The sequence below is a fragment of the Columba livia genome, chromosome 6, assembly GCF_036013475.1.
Source record: "Columba livia isolate bColLiv1 breed racing homer chromosome 6, bColLiv1.pat.W.v2, whole genome shotgun sequence".
Lineage (NCBI taxonomy): Eukaryota > Metazoa > Chordata > Aves > Columbiformes > Columbidae > Columba > Columba livia.
In genome coordinates, this window is record NC_088607.1 from 1,074,892 (window position 1) to 1,094,894 (window position 20,003).

Consider the following 20,003-nt stretch of genomic DNA (forward strand, 5'->3'; position numbering starts at 1 on the left):
AAGCAAAGCCACAATACCACCAAGTTCACTAATATGGATATTTCCTGAAAATTCAGCGAGCGAGGCCAGGAATATACATCTTAAATAAGATTAAACTCCTTATTTATCTTACAGATGTAAATGCGAAGGATGTTATCTAACTTAGGTTCTGAATTTTTAATCTCTCATGTCTGACATTTAAGAGTCTGCCCTCTCCATTTTTGAGACTATATTGTTCTCATATTATAGATTTATGGAAAAATGACATCTCCTATATACCTGCTAGCTGCTTTGCATATTACGCTTTTGAAAGCTGGAATAGATGAATAGATTTAATAAGAAGCTGAATGTATCACCATGAAGGAGCCAAGTTATGACAGCTGAAGAGCACAGGAAAATTGTAAGAGAGTGGTGAGGAGGGGATGGTCATCTGCTAAAGATGGACTGGAAACGGAGCTACAGGCACACACATGCAGGGACAGACACACATGTGCAGGGACAGACACACACATGCAGGGGCAGACACACACGTGCATGGACAGACACAGGGACAGACACACGCACAAACTGCCGCTGCTTTGCTGGAAAACCAGGCACCAAAACGGTAATCACCGCAGTGGCTGGAAATTTCCTTTGATAATATTGAGTGTTTGATTGGAATGCAGGTCTTTGTTTCCAGTCAGGAAAATGTACGAAACTAATCTGGTCAAAAGTGAAGATATTGAAAAGCTGACACTGTGCTTGAAGATCTGGGCTTACAGGATATTTAAAACTTGATTATTCCTTCCCAAAGCTTCAGGCTAAGATTGAATGCACTGCCTATTGACATCAAGGAAAAGAGGGTAGGTTCCCGATAGACATCCAGAATTGAATGTAATTAACGATCTGTGTTTTATTAGAAATATAAATCAATTTAATGAAAAGAAATACAGCTGGTACTTGGATAACAAAAAGTTCAAATAATTAATTGTTATTGCAAGGTGTGGATCGTGAATTATTGGAGTGTGTGAGCACCCTCTTGGTTCCTGTTCGCCCTGAGTTCAGCATTCACACAGAATCTGGCAGGTCGTCCCCAAAAGGGGCAGTTTGAAGGGGATTTGGCCGGTGCCACAGACAGCACGGTGGGTTTGTCACCGCACTGACAGGGACGGGACACTCCGTTTGCTGCTCCAGCAAATATTCAAGTGTATGTCGTCACAGATAATCACTCCAATCAATCACAGCTCACTGGGATTTCTCTATGTGGAGGTGAGCTGGTATGGTAAAGGCGTTTCGTGGGAGCTGGTGGGGTATGTGCACAAATGTCTCTGTGTTTTCCTGAGCCCTGCAGATTTTTCCTTACAAGAGAAACAGGAACTTTTCCGTTTCCAGCAAGGTCAGGGTTTTTTTCCATCTGTATATTAAGGAAAGAGGCACATGGTGCTTCGCCGGGAGCACTTGGGTTTTACCAGCCTGATGGCTTATTTGGTTCCATCTGCCCAGCTTGCAGAGGAAAGGGAGGATGTGGCCTTTTACCCCCTATTTGTTGGTTGGTTCTTCAGGATTCTTTGGTTTTCCTGCAGTCAGACAGAAAATGTGCTATTGCAGAGAGGTGGTGGTCATGGGATGTGATGGAGACTGTGCTGATCCCCAAAGCAAGCAAACCACCCCTTGGAGATTCAGATATACACCTCCAGGTGTGCCTAACTCACAGCTTATAGAGAGGAGGTTGTCCCGAGCTCCATCAGGGCTGAAATAAACCCTAAATAGTCGTTACAAGGCACCAGAAGGGATTCCTGTGGAAGGCTGGAGCGCAGCCCCCCGCTCTGCGCCTGCATGAGAAACTCGGCTCGCTGTTTTATTGTCATTTCTTCCCTCAAAACCAGAGATGACAGATGCTGTTCCTTAAATAGTATTTGTTTTATCTGCATACTTGTTCTGTTGAAGGCAATCAAGCCAAGAAGTTTACAGGAATGTATTTTGGCATGGTTTGCTGCGCTGCTCTGCGTGTGCCTCCTGGGGTCCCAGGGGCTCAGGGACCTGCCACCCCATGCAATGGTCTTTAAATCCCCGTTAAACGGGCCCCGCACAGCAATCACTCGGGTGTCGATATGCTGCAAGGCGACTGGGCGCTTTTTCACTTTACACTAGTGCAAGATTTTTGCTGGAAAAGTATAATTTTAACAGTTGAAAAGTGTGATTTGGACTTTGAGGAATTTTGAGCTGCCCGTGTTGTGACTGGTGGGAGGTTCACTCGCAGTTCACACTTTCACGTGGTGCTTCATTGATGGCAATGGGACATAAAACAGCTGTGACAGGAGACTGAAGCCCTTTGTAAAAATAAGTGATCTTGACCAAAAACCCAGATACATCTGGGTGCAGACCCTGTCCAGCTTGGGCTGTTTCCTTTTCCCTTTGGAATGTGATTAGACGTGGTTTTCTCTTGTGCCAAAAAGGGAAGGTTTCGAAACAACTCATCTTGTGGTGGGGATGAAACCCCAACTGTTACATGCGGGCTGGAAAGTGAGGGACGAGTGTTCCAGTTTTGGGGCGGGGGCAGGAGGGGCAGATGTGGGAGCAGCTGTGCACCCACCCTGCGGGACAGTGGGTGTGCTGTGGGGAACGGGGGGACATCTCAGTCCCACGGGTCCGAGAACCATTTTCCACCAAAAGCTTCACTAAGCTGATGTGTTTCAATGAAAGGTTTTCACTTTGATGAATAACGGAAAAAAGCACTTTGTGGGAAAGTTGTTGATGAGAAGTACCTTGCAGTGCTACTGGATTCCTCCCTTAGAGCCCCGTTGGCAGGTGGCTGCTCTCTGCCGTCAGGATTCCCCTGAAATGGCACGTGGCATTTCCAAAGATAAGGAGAGAATTTAACCCATCTGTGACATAATTGAGAGCTGGGCAATGTGCAGTGTCACAGGTCATGACACAGGTAAACAAGGGTCGATAACTCAGCCTTCATAGAGTGATGTTTGCTCTGCCTTTGCTAATGTCTGTGCTATTAGAAATAAGTTAAATGTGTGGGTGGAGGCCAGGGAGCCCCAGCAGCCGTGTCTGCTCTCGTGTGGAATGGTGGGTGCCCCCCCGGGCTCTGCTCTCTCGAGTGGGATTTGGAGGACAGGAGGTGACTTTGTGGTCCCAAATGAGTCACCCAGGGCCACCTGGGTCCAATTAATGGCTCTGGCCACAGAGGGTTCCTGCTGGGGTGTGAATAGAGGCCACTCCACTTGTTGGAGCAATATTAGCAAAACTAGAATACTCTTTGCAGTGGGCGCAGCCGCGCAGTGCACCGCGCACAACAGGAACGGGGGGCGGCAGCTCAAAACCCCTGTGTGTGGTGGGGGGAGCATTAACAATGCAGAACCATGTTACTAAAGAATGTTTTCCAACCAAATCTCTGTTGCGCGGAGAAAAGAGCTGTTTCCCATTGAAGCTCTTTCGTAGTCACGACTTGGGGCTAAGGATTTTTAACCTTCTTGTCACACCGCTCTGGCCTGCAGCGCAGGTCTGGCCCCGAGGCACAACCACCGCCGCGCTCAGGCAAGTGTGGTAATCCTGAGAAACAACCCGGCCCCGCGGGCTCCGACCTGGTGGCATCTGCTCAGCAAACCAGTTTAAATTCTCCCCGGTTTTTGATGGGTGTGAGACCAAGAGCACCGACTTGCCTTCTGGGAAAGGAAAGCGGAATGCTGGTCCCTACATTAAATCAAATCCCACTTCATGATTGCATGTTTTGATTAGAAAAACACAACCAGCGCTACCGTAAGCTGTGTGCCAGCCATGAATTGAACACTTAAGGTGTAATTGTACAATGAGTAGATGTTACATTTACATGAAAGCCAAGCAACTGAAATCTGTCGCCTGGTTTTCGCGTTTGATGAACATTAAAAGATGCACCTTGGGGTTCATGACGGACGCGGCTGGAGCATCTGCAGCTGCGTTCCCAGCAAACAGACCTCCGGGCGCTCCCGCGGGACGGGGACCAGTAAATACCTTTGCTGTGACGGGGACTTGCTGTCTTCAACTCAAAATAGGGAAATGCAGACAAAAAACTTAGTTTTCGTGCCTGTGGTGATCCCAGCAAAATGAAATGATGTATTCCCATCATAAATATTATTGTTTCAAAGCTATTTCTGCTTAGGGCTACTTCATTCCGCTTCCCCTTCCCACTGGAGTCCATTACAGATGACCTTATTTGTGCACTGATTTTCGGTTTCCTAGCAGTAAGGCACCTTGAGGATAAAAGGAACAAACGAGCAAAACAAGCAGAGGTTCAAAAGGAAGCCAGTAACCGAGGGGAAGCGGAGCTGCCCTGCCTGCTCAGCATTTGGGCTGTTTACTCCTGCAGTTTGCTGCGGTGCCGCCTCGGAGTTCCTGAATCATGGAATTAGTCAGACGGTTCTTGAAAGTTGGTTATTGCATTTTAATGGCTTTCTGTCGTTTACCACAAGAGCTCTCCTATATGATGCCGGCTGAAGGATAGAAGCACATCCAGGTGAAAGCAGATTCCTCCATCAATATTGATGTTCTCCGGAGGGTTTGGAGAAGCGTCATAGGGTGTTACACACCCAGGGATGCACAGCGCTGCGAAAGCAGAGACGGCTTTCCAGCCAGCGATAAGAGGATTAGGGAAAACATCCAGCTTTGAAAATCTGAGATTACAGAAATCTTGGGCTCCCAAAGGTAGCACAGGATCCAAGGGAGGCCCCAAAATCCTCCTGTTTACCACACGCCCAGCGTAGCACAACCAGCTTTGGGTCTGCGCTGCTTCCAGCAGCTCCCAGCTGTTTGAACAGCTTGGGCTCCCAGGCTGCGGGAGGGCGTCCAGAAACCGGCTGCATGTGAAACACGCTGTGAAGAGAGTCGTGGCAGCAGCTCCTGGCCGGGGCTTTAAGCCCGGCTTTGTCCAGCAAAGCTGCTGCCGCTCCGCTGGGGGTGCAGGAGCCTCGGCGTGTTTGCTGCTCACACTTCAGTGCCAGATGCTTTTGCTCCTGTCTTAAACCCTGCTGAAAGTTTTCCAGTAGAAGTCTCAGCTTAAAAATCCTCCACTGAAATACGGAGACACTTTATTTTAGAGCATTACTTGCTTTCTGACAAGAGCCCCTCTAATGAATTATAACCAAAACCTCACCACTTAAATCTCTCTCAAGAAATTCCTATTTAATTAGAGATGCTTTTGGGATTCCTTCTTGTTCAGCTATGTGTGTGCATTAAGTCATTTGCACTATTTTGTTATATTTATGATACAACAAATAAGATGACCTATAAAACCCCTGTTCTATCTGCAAATACGATGTGAGTGACAGACTGTGCTCAGGAGGAGTAATGAGATGTAGTTAGGGGGAGAAAAGCCTCACTCAGAAGTGAGCCCATAAACTTTTCAAGAGGCTTTAATAAAACATAACGCTAGTGTCTTGCTGCACCTAGCACTCTGAAAACTGCTAAACCTCTGTGGGCAGTTTAGAGGGATCATCCGAGCCTTCACAATAGCACCACAAATGTGCAAGGAATCAGCAATTCCAGCGCTTTGCTTCCACGAAAGCAGTTCTCTGCTGGCACGAAGAGCAGGGTGTGCTATTGGGGTAGGAAATGGGGGTGTTGAGCAGTGGGAGGAGGCAGACTTTGTGTGGGGGAGCAAGCCCGGGGCTCAGGAGCATCCAGAGCAGCCACAGGGCCAGGGAAGAGCGATCGCCCAGCGGAGCCTCCCGTGCAGAACAGAACGTGTGGCTGTGATGGAGTTCCATTGAGCCTGGTGGGCTTGTCGAAATTTGCTCCCTGAACTGCTTTGCAATTGTTTATCCAAATAGCATTGGTTTAAATAATTTCCTCTTTGGAGCCCTGTCTGACTGTATTCCTGTAACCTTTGAGTTAAATATTTCAGTATTTCTGCATAAGCGTACGAGCTGAAATCCTCCTCCTGAAACTCATCTGGGAAAAGTTTCCTTTGAGCTTCAGGAGTACGGACAGAAGATCAATATGTCCCTGCTCCTGAGTATCATCAGAGAGAGTTTCCTTCTCCTTCCTCCGTCCCCTCTCCTGTTCTGCAAACCCTGCTCTGTTTTATTGGGAGTGCGGCTGGTCTGTTGGTCCCCGCTGGGACCCGCTGTCCCTGCTGTCCCCTCCTGCACCGGCAGGTCTCTTGGCAGCCGCCAACAGCCCGAGTTCTGCCGGGAAACTCCTCCGTTATCATCTTCATTTGCTGCATTTTTCGTGTAGGGGTTTGCTTACATGACTTTTTATAATGGTGTAGTTCGGTGTAAGCAGTTTCTGAAAGCTCTGTCCATGCTTTTGGGTCTTGCTGCCTGATTTATGCCCCTTTGGAGTCGCCGCAGAAGCCAACATGTGCTGTCAGGTACCAGCGTCTGGGCAGGAGGTTTTCAAAGGTATAAATCATGGCAAAGTGCCCTTGGAAGATACTCAACTGTCTTCTCCAATGCAGTAAGAGCTTGATTTGAGATGGATGTTTTACATGAGGAAATACGCTGAAAACCCCAGCAAAGCAGGCACTTAATATCCTGCTTAGTTTCCCCCAAGGTTTTCTGATGGATATATGAATTCACCCCTTCTAATACAGCAGTGAACATCGAGGCAGTGATCTGCAGTGAACTGTCAATGTTCAGCTCTGGAACTCACTTTAAAAAACCCCAAAGCCTGTCCTTAGATGACCAAAAAGCTTGAACTTTGCCTGCACAGCCGGCTCTTGCGGTTTGGCTTGTGCTGGAGAGGCTGCCCTTCCATCAGGGTAACGAGAGCACCGAAAGTGCGACCTCCCCTCGAATCTGACCTTTACGCTCTGGTTTTGAAAGGCCTGTGTATTTTGAAGTTATATATTATTCTCTAAAAACTGCAGAGTACCGACATGGTTTCTCTTGTTCCCCTGGTAACTTAAAATACCACCGTTTACTACATTATCCTCCATGGTGCTTGCACAGGATCAGCTGCTGGTGATGGCCTCTGCAGAGCACTTCGCTATGCTCTGTGGTTGGTTTGTCACGCAGGTGCTGAGCTGCAGTTTTCTGAGCAAGGTTTGGGAACAAAGTTGGTCGTTTGGTCCCTGGAGGTCTGAGAGACACCCCAGGAGGAGGGTCCCGTCCCCAGGGCATGGGGGGCTGGTGGGTGCTGATCCCGAAATGGGGTGGGATGGGGGAGCTGCTGTTTGAGAGCAGCAGGTGCCCAGGAACGCTGTGATATTCCTCCAGTGAGGCTGTCAGATGCCATTTGCCTTTTGGAGACGACAGTCTAGAAGTGAATCATGCAAACTCCATTTTCAGACTTTGTTAGAGGCTGAGAGGACAAAGAAAAGGCAGAAAACTGTGTGGAAGGAGAGTAGTGGAAGGTACTGGATCCTGGATTTTAGCTGGCTCTATTTACTAGGTTCTTTTTCTTGACGTGGAACAGTTTTCCTCCTGTCTAAATGTCTTCCCAAGTTTCGGAATATTTTGACAGGTAGCATCATTTGTATTTACACCTAATCCATAGAATCAGAATAGATGTTTTCATCAAATCTGCTGTGGGACAAGTCTACATCAAATATTAAACGTGTAAAAAAAGTTCCCTTCTGTAAGAAGCACAAAAAGGACCCTGTGCTAGGATTTCTATGGAGGGAGTAGCTGTATGGTACAAACTGTATTACCTATTTTAATTTCTTCTCCACAGAGTTATAGAATCACTGGGAGAGTCTGTTTTATGTGACTGGCCAGATTTGATAACCTATTTGATGCACCTCCTCTGCAGTCTGGTCCATGACCAGCGAAGGGCTCTGGGGCCATGAGCAGGGCAGGGACAGATGGAACCGGGGGGCAGCGCAGCCAAAATAGATTGAGTGGCTTCTGGTTTAAGTGACATTAGAAAGTAATAAAGCTTAATATTAATGGTCACACTAGCTTTAAATATTGAATTTTAACTTCTTTCTTTTCTTTTCTTTCCCCTCTCATGAAAGAGAAGCCCGGTCAAGTTTGGATTCTCCTGGTGTAGCCAACAGGAAATAGAATGAATGGAACTAACTCAACAAATCAGTCTTCCTTAGGAAAGTCCCTCTCTAGGAAAGTTAAAGAACTTGAAAGAAACAAGCTCAGTCTAAAACCCAGCTTCATTTTTCTTTGCTGATTCTACCAAAACAAGCCACAGGCTTAGCCAGTCACATTTTTTTTCTCTTTCAAATTAATACATATCTGTGCTTTCAGAGTTTCAGTTTTGATGCAACACTTTTCCTTCCCCCAAACCAATGCCAACCCCTAAAGAGAAGTTTGTAGTCTCTGTGTGGATGGCAAAGGATTTCTGACACAGCTGCATGGCCCAGCACGAACTGGGCTGAAATAGCAGCTTCCCAGTGTCCCCAGTTGTCAGACTGGGCTCCATGTGCTGATCAGATCAAACCCTTAAACCTCAACCTGTGTCTATACAGTTTCCCCAGTTCAGATTTGTGTTCTCTGCATCCCTCCACTATTTTGTAACAGCTGAGCAAAATCACACATTCAGGACTTACAGGAACCTCCTGTTTACTTATTATTTTTAAATATATTTTATTATAAGTTATTTATTGACATCTAAAGCAGTTGTTATGTCCTGTGTATAAAAATATTATGCAGGGAGCTGAAGCAAAAATGCAGATTCTTTTAACGCAGGGAGACTCCCATACCCGCACCTCTCAGGCATCAGTTCTTCTTGTCTGCTACTATTGAATCGCAGAGCAGGAGCAACATGTTTCAAACCACCTTTAGCAAAACCTGCAAGTTCAAACCTGCCCAGGCTGGTGCCCTGTGCTGGACACCTGAGAATGTGCAGTGAAAGGTATTTACTGACAAAGAAAGTTACAGGGAGAAGGACAAGAGAGTGGCAGCCTCTGCCCTGCTGCTGCCTCCAGCACGTTTGAATGCCTGGTTGGCAAACATCTGCATTACCAGCAAAATGCTGAAAGGCAATAAAATTGAGATAAATTCTTGAACTACATCATGAAAATTAAGCTGGTTTCTAGGAGCAGTAATTGTCCTACTGCAGCTGAAATGATGCACTTGGGATGCACGGCTGAGGAGAACGAGAAGTTATTTCTGTATCATGTAGTAAGAGGGAACATTTTGGTATCATAGTAAGGATGTCTCAGTTAAAGTTCATGCAGGATTGTTCTCATTGCATGCCGTTTACTGGCTGAAGATGAGGCACGAAAATCTAGATGTTCAGGGGCTCTTTATTTTTTAAGTTGCCTCCCGCATGCTGAAATTTGTGTTCAGCTGATCTCGCTCAGGGTTTAATCTTGTAAGGTGATGTTTGCCGAAGGAGGTGGGGAGTGTATCTCGCTGTTGATACTGGCTTAGAGATGTTGTCCTGGTGCTTCACTGTACACAGCGGCTCAGCAAACATCAATAGATCCAGAACGGCCCTAAATAATTTCTTATCCATTTATCCTTCTGGTGCGCTGTACCTGCGCTAATTCCTCAGCCTCACAATCTCTCCTGCTGTCAGGAGTATTGGAAAATCTATTGGTGAGATCTTTCTTGTGGGGAAAATCTCCAAGGGTTTGATGGCAGCACTGCTGGGTTTCCCTGGAGCGCACCCGGAGCGGCCGTTCCGCAGGGACATGCCCCGAGCCCAGCCCTGGCCTGGGGCTGCCAGAGCGGGGTCCTCCCCGTCCAGCACTGCAAAACAGCCCCAAAATGAGCAGTAATATGTTCTGACCTTGTGCTTTGAAGCAAGAAGGCATTGCCTATGGGCTTGGGAGATGGGAAGATGCAGTGTGAGCACCATTAATTTTCTTGGTTCAAATGAGGGTGGAGGATGGTGTGCAGGTCTTCATTATTCATTCCTTCAAAAGTTTCCTGGCTTTTTTGGCAGTTTGCATCTCTAATTGATATTTTTTTCATGAGAAAACCCGATAAGAAGTACGACTTTGATCCCCCGACAGGTCATCTTCCCTCCTGCCAATTGCCTGGGGCTGCTTGAGGGCGCTGGGACCGCACGTAGGAGATCCAGGAGGTTTTGCTATGGGGGCTGGAAGGGCTGCGGGGGAAGGTTTTCGAGACGTGGATGCACCACAGCCTGAAGCAGGAATTTTCCCACCTGTAATGTGGATCACGAGCCTCTCTCAAAATAGTTCATATTTGTTCAATGTTCTTAGCCTGTGACATTTTAGAAGAAAGTAAATTTTAGTAGAAAGTAAGTAAATCAGTAAACCCGGGCACCTGTGGTTGTGCTGCGCCACCCTGTTGTCTTTTGGGGACTAGGTGAAGCGTATATACATCAGATCGTGATCTTTGGATGAAAAATGTCATTTTAGATGAGATTATTATTATTAGAATGGGTGATTTTGACATACAGTGTGCTCTAATGGCAAGCGAAGCCAATGTGCTGTTCTAGAGAGCGATCATATTTCTCTGCTTGGCATAGCGACGCGTGTTTGCCATCAGGATGCCAAGTACGAAATGCAATTTGAATTTTTAGGATTTATTAAAGTCAAGTCAAAGAAAAAGACAGTGGCTTAGGAATCCCTGTAAAACACTGTTCTTAACAGGGAGGGGCAGATTATACATTCCAGGAGGAATTCATACATGGTCAGCCCAAAGAGCTCTGAGCAGCTTGGATCTAGGACAGGATTTCCAGCACAGCTCTCGTGGTGCTGGTGAGCCAGGCGAGAAGGTGCACGAGCAAAATACAACAATCTCCTCTGCTGGCCTGGGAAGGCTGAGATCTGCATTTGGTGGAGTCACCATCCCTGGAGGGTTGGACAGACGGACATGAGGTTCTCAGGACATGGGGCAGGGACAGAGGTGGGTTATGGGTGGACTCGATGATCTTAAAGGGCTTTCCCAACCAGACCAGTTCTGTGAGTGTATGATTTGCTGGTTTGGTGGAGGTCTCTTGGCCGCTGTGCAGCTCCCCGGGTCCGTGCAGGTTGCTTGGCCACCCCCACCTCTTCTCCACCGAAGTCTTCCCGTGGTGGGTGACCCTGCAGCCAGTTCCACACACCTGCGCCGTGGTCACTGCCCCTGGTGAACATGCATCTTTGCTTTCCCCGGGTTCCTTTTCCTCTCCCCAAAATGCAAGTTTTGCTCTGCCTTTCCCAGGTGGGAATAGCGCAGCTCTCACTGACAGCGCTCCTGATGCCTCTGAGCTGTTCTCTGAGCTGAGCCGGCGTTTTGCAATATCTATTTTTAATGCTGGCCAAATATAAATAACTCCATTACAATTCCATTTGTGGTAAGAAGTGAATGATTTGATTTAGAGTAAACTGAGTCGGAGATGCCTGCTTGGCACTGCACCTCGGCCTGTAGACGAGACTTTGTCCTGCAGCGCTCGCCTTGCCAGGAGCGCTCGTGCTTGTGGGCAAATTAAACTAATGCGGAAGAGAAATCAGTATTAGACAGCGAGGCCAGGGCAAGCTGCATTTGCATTTTCCATCAGTATCTCTTTTGTTTTGCGTACAGGAAGGAACATTTGTTCCAAGGAATCAATATGAGAAGTTTGTTGTCAGTGGAAAAACTCGAATATAGAGCACACCAGGATACTTACTAATAAAAGTTCAGGCGATTCTCCTAATTTCCATAGTACTTATATTTATGTAATTGCTATACCTGCAATAATTGGTGAGGCTTTACTACCTATGAAGGAAACGTTAAAACTTAAAGCTTTGACCACTGCTAAAATAAAATACCTGAATAAAACCGTGCTTGCAGGTGGAAGCTTGTGACTCCCATTCCCACTCAGTGTTGCTGATTTTTAGTTGCTGATCTGCACAGGAGCAGCCTGAGCTCCAGGAAACTGCTCGGAGCTCAGCAGAGGGAAATGGAAACAGGGAATCTCTAGAAATGACTGACTTTGTCTTTGCTCTGGGTTGTAAATGATAATGTTTTTACTAAAATAACAGGAAAACATTTTGGCAGGTATTTGTAAAAAAAAAAAGGATATGTATGATATGTACTTATGTACATTTGCATGTGCATGCACAGTGTACATATGGGCAATAAAATCAATTTATTTTAAGCAATTACTTAGGGCGATATCCCCCCAACGTGCCCCGGTGCTCACAGCACACGTGTTGTGCTTCACTCTGTTTGACGGGGCTGTGCCCTGAAACATTTGCCATTTGTACGAAGCCCAAACTGACCAGAATCCCTTCTTTATTCGCGAGGTGCTGTGTGATTTTGGAGGTTGTGTACTGGGTTATCCCTGCGGACAGTGATCCCGGGGAGGTTTTGATGTCTCGTGGACACCTGGAGTCAAAGCAAACGCTGCTGGACACGTTTGTCATTGCGTCACCCACAGATACTTCTGTGCTGGAAAACCCAGCCCTTGAGGTCTGGGAAACGCACTCTTGACTTAGCATCTTGCAGTATTTGGGATGATTTCCCCTTTAATTACATGGTGACGGATGCGCTGTCCGTGCTGCCCACTGCCCGAGCCAGTACTGCCCTGTGGACACAAGTACTGGAAGGGATATAAATCCCCTTGCCCTGGGCAAGGTAAATTCTAGGATACCCAGGTGGGATAAATGCCCAGCCCTTCGTGCTGGAGTTTTATAACGTTCCTGGATGATCTGTTCACGTGCTTGACTACCCCTTGTGCTCTGAAAAGTTCTTCTCATGTCTGACTTCCACATTCCTTGCTTTAGTTTAAACCCATCACGTTTTGCTCCCTGCTTGGGAGCAGGAAAACCAGCAGGCTTGTTCCAGGCTCCTTTCATATTGTATTTGGTGGAATTTTGTGATGTTGGGATTTTTGCATCTTAAAGCCAAGTTATTGGAGAATTGCACAATGACTTTATTGCTAATAAGTAGTTCATCCATCCGCAAAGGTTCCTTTAAACTTAATGCAAGAAGTAAAATCTGCACTAGGGGAAACACAGGCTCTATGCAGATATATTTTACATTCTGGCACCATTCTCACTAGTGCTTATGACACTGTTTTGCTTTCAGGGAAATACATTCTAACTGATAGATCAAGTGGCTTCCTTTTCCTTGTCGTTTGTGGGATAGTTGCTGTTCAGAGCTGCAGGACTAGCGGTTGTTGTTATACCAAATGCTTTTGACTCTGCTGAATTTTGGCAGTCACCGAACAGAGTGGTCTGGCCAAGGGACGGGACTGGCGGTTGCTGAGCAGCTCATACGGGGCATCCAGATGCTGGGGACCAGCGAAGCACAAGCTGCTTTGAGCAAGTCTGTTTAACACTCAAATATGATACTGAAGGGGCTTCTTCCTAGAAGTAAATCAGGATAAAGTGCTGGGGGGTGAATGGCTGCTGGGGTGGAGGCTTCCCCTTCCCTCTGAAGTCCTTCTGCACCTTGCTCGGATTGTTCTGCAGAGCTCTTACTAATTTATTTGAGACAATAAAATACACTATTGTTGTTGTAGGGAAGAAAAAGATTTTTGCACACTAAATTAAGCAGAGACACGCACTTTATCCCAGCCTTTGTTTAGGGGAAGGGAAAAGCAGATTGATAGCCAAACGTCTGCTGCCTCTTTTGTGCTAACGGAAAGGCATAAATGCTATTTTCAATGCTTTTAACATATATATGTATTTGTGTTACCTGTGAAGCTGTGATAAGTGCAATAGCCAAACTGACTGAAAGGTTTTTTTCTCACGGTTGGTTGTTAATTATATATATTATATATATCTGAGCCGGGGCCTGAGAAACTGCTGGTGAGCACCAGTCATTAGCAAGCAATAGCTGTGTGGCCCTGGGTTTCTGCACCTCACCGCTGAGCACATGGGCTTGTGGCATCTGAAGTACAGAAAATGAAACACCTACTCACAAGATCCCGTGATCTTTGTCTGCTGCTCTGATATCGGATGTTCCCAGGCACCTGTCACTATAACCAGCAGTGTGTTACTGGCATGCTTCTCATTTCTTTCTAACGGGGGTTTTTAACAGCAATTGTACCAGTAGCTGTTCGGAGGAATGAATTTTCTTAAAGAAAGTCATGTTTTGTATGCGTCTGCCTGCCACTCTGTAGAGAAACTGGAGCTGTAGATCATTTACTTGCTCTAATTCAGAAACAGACAATCACGAATGGGTGTCAATGGTAGCAATTAGCATTAAGCAGGATACTTTAATAATGTCTCTCCAGAAAGCATGTGTTCAGATCTGATTTACCATTTATATGCAGATTTTCTGATGTAAATGAATGAGAAGAAGAAACCTTCCACTGTTCTTTTATGTCCTCCCAAACACTTAAGTGATCTAAATGCAAATACATGTATAGGTAGAGTAACACATGCCCAGTCTTCGCTTTATGACACTGCATCACAAGATAAGCAGCAGGATGGTTTGTTTATGGGTTTTGGTTTCAATATGTTTGCAGTTCGGAACAACAGTGTAAACACACAGGGGTTTATGGTAATAAATAAACCAGAGTGAATTAAAATAGCTAAAGCACCTATCCCTGCTCAGACAGGTCACTAGGAGGCACGAGATCCTGCAAGGATTTAGGGATTTGGAGCCTCACCCTTTGAGTTCAGAGTTGGGTACCGGGGGGTTCAGAGAGCGCTGTGGTGGTGGATATAGTCTGGAGTCCTGGAGTCACTGCTCAGCACCACCTCTCTGAGGAGTAACCACATCATCAGGCATCGCGTCATTTCTGACTCGCACAGCTGCCCGAGAAGCCATTGAGCATGTCCACTTTAAAATGGATATTTCTGTGGTTTTAAATTTCAGTTTAAATTTGGAGAGTGCCCACGCTGTTTAGATAAAATGCCCTATGCATTGCCTCCTGATAAACATGATTTGTCTTCCTTAGTTCCCTTTTTGTGTTAAGGTTGAAAAGCTGCAGTGCTGGGCTCTATGACTCAGGTAGCAGAGATGTTGAACACATCCGTGCAACTGAGATGAATCCTGACAACGTTCTTGCTCCCGAGCACACAGAAGGTCTGTGGGAGATCAAGAGTAAGTGGCAAAACTTCTGTACAACTTCAGTCCAGCAATCGTGAGTGCTGTATCTACATTTTGAATCATTTCCATGGTTATTAGTGACGTTGCTCAGGTTGCACTGAGAATCCAAAGACAGAGTTAAAGTAATCAAGCGCCTATCATGATATCCAAGATAGAAAGACCATGAGAAGTCAGTCTGGGCAGCGAGCACACGTGGGAATGCACAGCTCGGTGGGGGCTTCCCTATAAACAGACTGGTTTAAATGGGTAGGACAAATTAATCCAGTTGCCAAGAATGCAAAACAGTGGCCAAAAGTTGCTGCAGGATTTCTGTGAGAATCCACTTAGACATTGGAAAAGAAAATACCATTTGCGCACAATTAAGACAAGAGGAAAACATTGATTAAAAAAAAAATAGTATTTTTTCTTCAAATCTGGTTAAACTATTATAAAACAATCCCAATAAAGACATCAGCCATGGGTATTTCACCTTGGTTGGCTTCTGCCTGCCCGGCGTGGGGAGCTGGTTCGAGCAGCGCGTTGCAAATGTGCTACGAGCCCCCGTTTGCTGATGATTGTCTTTGATCCTGCGATCACAAAGAACGGGACTGACAGCACGAGCAAGTAGTACAAGACAGTAACAACTCTGGTTTAATGCATTTTTAATGCTGTAAAAGAGGTGGTGTGAAGATAGCTAAAGATTTTACAGCGCAGTTTTAGTGCCTGCCATCATGGCAATAGGAAGTTATAACCTTTCTTCTATAGGTTAAGAATATTTTGCCTGTGCTTAAAACTGCATTTTCATTTCATTGATAGTGTTTTCAAAGAACATGACATCAGAAGATAATATTTTTGCTTCCATGGCAAAGATTAGATTTCTTGGGCGAGTGTGTGTTTGAAAGACATGAGTGTGAGCTCCAGGTACAGGAGCTGCCGAGTGTTGCTGCTGGACTTTTCCAAACTGCTGCTTGAGGATGTTTAAACACCAGTGGGGTTGGAACTTAGATGTGGGGAGATGGGTAAAATCAGTGCATTTGAATTGATGGAAGGCCTGAGGTCACTGGAGGCGACAGACCCTTGGTAAACAGACAGGCTTATTAATGTTATTGTTTATATTATAATAATGTAATAGAATTATTTTATTTTATATAGCCTTATAATTATTATAGAATAAATTATATATATTATAGATTATATGTTTATAATATGTATCATTATAATCATTATATGAGATCATATAAATATATTATTATGAATACTATAGTGCTTTTTCCAGGTATTCAAAATGCTGGAAAAGCAATTAGAAAGATGTATCTGTAAGTATACAATTGCAATATTTATAGCTCCTTTCCTGCACTGAATCTGTTTCTAGGAACAGGATGAAGAATTCACCCAAGTAGAGACGAGACAAACATGAAGCAGATCGCACTGCTTTTACACTTTAGCAGAAAAATGGGAGTTTAAAATACTTGTTTAGTCATTGCATATATAGGGCTACATTTTTCTTTACATTAATTTATCTTTTTCATATTTGGTTATGCTCAGAAACATAAATACGAGGAAGCAAAGAAGATGAACAGTGGAGGGCTCCTGAAGCTGCTGCTTGCCCGCGTTTCGCTGCGCATTGCACAAAAGCTCGTTAAAGGTTCATTAGCAGTTCCCACGTGTGGCCGGGTCCTCAGGCTCTATTTGCCAGCCAAACTCATCCACAGCGGTTGCACACGCTTTATTTTCGCTGGTTCCCATTTGTCACAAGTGTTTTGAATAGAAAACTGCACAAGTCAATGGTGCGGTCAGACACCCTGGAGCTCAACTCGCTGCCACAAACAGCAAAGAGCAGAAAGTTGCTCAGGCTTGTGCTGGAGGTTCCAAGCAGCCCTGGCCATGGAGGGACCTGTCAGGAGCAGGAGGGATCGTGGCTGGACACCTTGACCCGTAGCATGGAAGCAATTCAAATTTCACATGCATTTGTGCGGTCCCTGTGTGTGTTACTGACACATTTTGGTGGCAATCAGGGGCAGGCAGGATCCTCTCGGCACCGGCGGACAGCAGACACGGTTCTTCCTTTGGGCAGTGAAATGGGTTTGGGGGTTTGCACCCTGCTCCATCCACCGCCAGTGAACAACAGAACCTGCTGGTGTCCTGGAGCAGACCCAATGCCCTTTTAAACCCAGGGACATGCTGAGCAGCGTCACCGTCACCGCAGCTTCAGGAGGAACACGTCTGAGCATCCCAGCTTCACTCAGAGGAAAGCCATTAGCTGCTCAGCAACAGGTGGAAATGAAATTTAAATCTCTGTAAAAGACAATTGCGTAGTTAAAAATACATTTAGTCGTGCTATTAGCACTTTGTAGATTTTCTTTCGTTATCCCTTTTAAGGGAATGGGCGAAATGTGTGTGTGTTGTCTGAGTCTGCCTCCTACCACCCCCAACCAGAGGCAGCTTGCGGCAGCCGAATGACATTTATTTGCTGCAGAAATATTATTTGTCTCTTATACTCTTGAAGAAATAAATTTTCCATATGTTTGAGACATTAAAAAGTGTACCGAACATTAAAAGCAAAAGTAATAGTCATCTTTCCATGGGCTTGATGAATACAGTCTGGTGAGATTAACTTCAGGAGCTAAATGCCTTGAATTCAATTAGGGTAATGGAAGTTGTGTCTCAACGTGGGATGGCTCTACTTCTTATTTATCACAGATCCCCATGAAGAAATTGTCCCTGAATTCTTTAAAAGCTTTTACATCTCCTCCATTCGAGACACTGAATAAAAATTAGCTATCCACCAATACATTCTTATTTTCAATATGAATCCTCTTCTGGTGTCATTTACAGTTTTAGATGTGATCCAGACATTTCTGATTTTTGTGCTTTAGATGAAATAACTCTTGTTGGAAAAATATTGCCTGCCTGATTTTTTACCAAATGACTAAACATTGATTTTTTTTTCCTCACAGATTATTCTGAGGAAGAAATGTTACTTTGCAGTGAATTTATGCAAAAGAGAAAAAGCCATCTGTGCACATTAAAAAGAGAGCAAATAAATAGCTGGCTTAAGACAAGGAATCCTGATAGATGTTTCGAGCAAAGAGCTGATGGCAATAGGTGGTTAATGCCAATATCTGAGGAATGACTCAGCTCCAACAGTGTCTGCAGGCTTTGGTTTCGGCTCCTTTCCTGCCCTCCTTGGGGATCAGCACAGACAGAGGCTGGAGAAGCAAATTAACGCCATGCACAAAACTCCTTCTGGGCAGCAAAGGGGGTGATCTGCTCTGCTGTCCCGGGGTCACTGAACACCCCGCACGGCGCCTGCGAGGGGAACCCCCAGGGTCCTCACAACACATACAGACTGATGAGACCATTCCATTAATCACCTCCTATTGACTGATTCCTCCACTCTGATCCAGGTATTCACCTCTCTTCTTAGTTGGGAGGTATATATTTTTTTCCTTACGGAGATTGAAGTGCTGCCCTTTTATCAGTAGTGGACACAAGGTGTATTAATTAATTTCAGGAATATTCCGGTGCTATGCGTAGAGATTACGCACTGATTTTTTAAACAATTATAGTAATGTAGTTGTTATTCTCTCTAAAGATGAAAACAGATTCTTGGAAAACTAACAGAGTCATGTTTTGAACTGAAGTGGAGGGTTTGCCTTGCGCAGACTGGTTCCTGCAGGAGAAGCACGAGAAGATCACTAGAAACCTCCTGCAAAAGGCTCCTAGGGAGAGCACTGCTCCCCAGGGGTGGGTTTCATCCATAGAGTGCTGAAGTCAGAGGAAAGAATCCAATTAATGTCAGTGAGTTTTGAATCAGACTGAGGAATCCTGATGAGTCCAACTGGGGAATTCATTCTGTTTTTAAGACCCCTGAATAGTTCTGCACTCCTGCACTTGAATGAACCGGGGGAAGGGGATAGATGAGCCTCCAGCTCCAGGGCCACCCCACACTCTGTCTGCCCTTGTGTTCAATCACACGCACTGGGCAATAGTTGTGGTCATCCTATTGAGCATCCCGGGCCTTCTGCACAATTTTCCCATGAAAAATTGTATCTGGGAGCAGGATCTGCAAAACCGCATGTTTGCCATCCATGAAGGGCCGTGCCTCGTCTGCGAGAGGTGAAAATAAGAGTCTGTGCAGAAGCGGCCAGTTCAAACTCAGACCTTGGGCTCAGCTTTTGTGTTTAAACAAGGCAGTTAAGCCAAACTGTCAGGGAAACTGAGCAAACACGGATTGTTTAGTGCAAAACACCAATGGCATCGCTAATGCTGGTCCTGCCAAGCAAGTTTCCCTCAACCACCAGACCTGCCTGTGGGGTCTGTGGTGCTGGCACTGCCCTGCCCTGTTATATCATACTCTAACAGTGTTGGTTTAGACCGTAATGCTTATATATTTTTAACTTCTTTTTGTCTGTCCACCAGATGAAGGTCTGTCCTAGAACCAAGCAGCTCCTTGGCTTTCCATGTTGAGAGGTGCCGACACGTGCAGGCAGCATCGCTCAAGGGAAAGCCTTCTCCCGTTCCTCAGCCTAATGCCGAACCACCCATTCAAGAGAAAGAGTTTACTGAAATTAATGAGATTTGTAGCATCACCAGCACCGAGGGAGCGTTTTGGTGGGTGGGAGATGACACGGGGACAAGTGTCTGCCTCAGGAAGGTGCGTGGCGTCAGGTCGTTGCACCAATTCAGCTTATCTCAGCCCATTAAAGCCTCTTCTGCAAATCAAAATTCACGGTCCGATGAGTTTTGCTTTGGTCACATGTAGAACAAAATACTGGCAGCCTGTAGGAATTCTCTCACGTTTTCTATGCAACGTTGCATTTAAATATGCCTCATCTAGTCACAAACACAAAAGTTGGCAATGAGTGCAAATGGCTTGTGAGCATGTAATTAGAAGAAATAATCATCAGCATTTACTGGTTATTTTCATGAAAAATGTCACCAATGCACATCACCCGGATGATTGCTGCTGCGGCTGGTTATGAAATGTGCATTTCTTACAGCATTTGCAGCTTGCTTAGCTCAGGTAGGAAACACAGGAGAAAAAGCAGAGGAAATGAGACGTGATGGCTCATCTCCGGGAGTGACCGTCCCCCGGCCCGAGCACTGTTGGGGATGATATGTCCAGCTCGGTATGTTGCGCTGCCAGCAGAAACGCTGCTATTGCTCCGTGGTTGATTG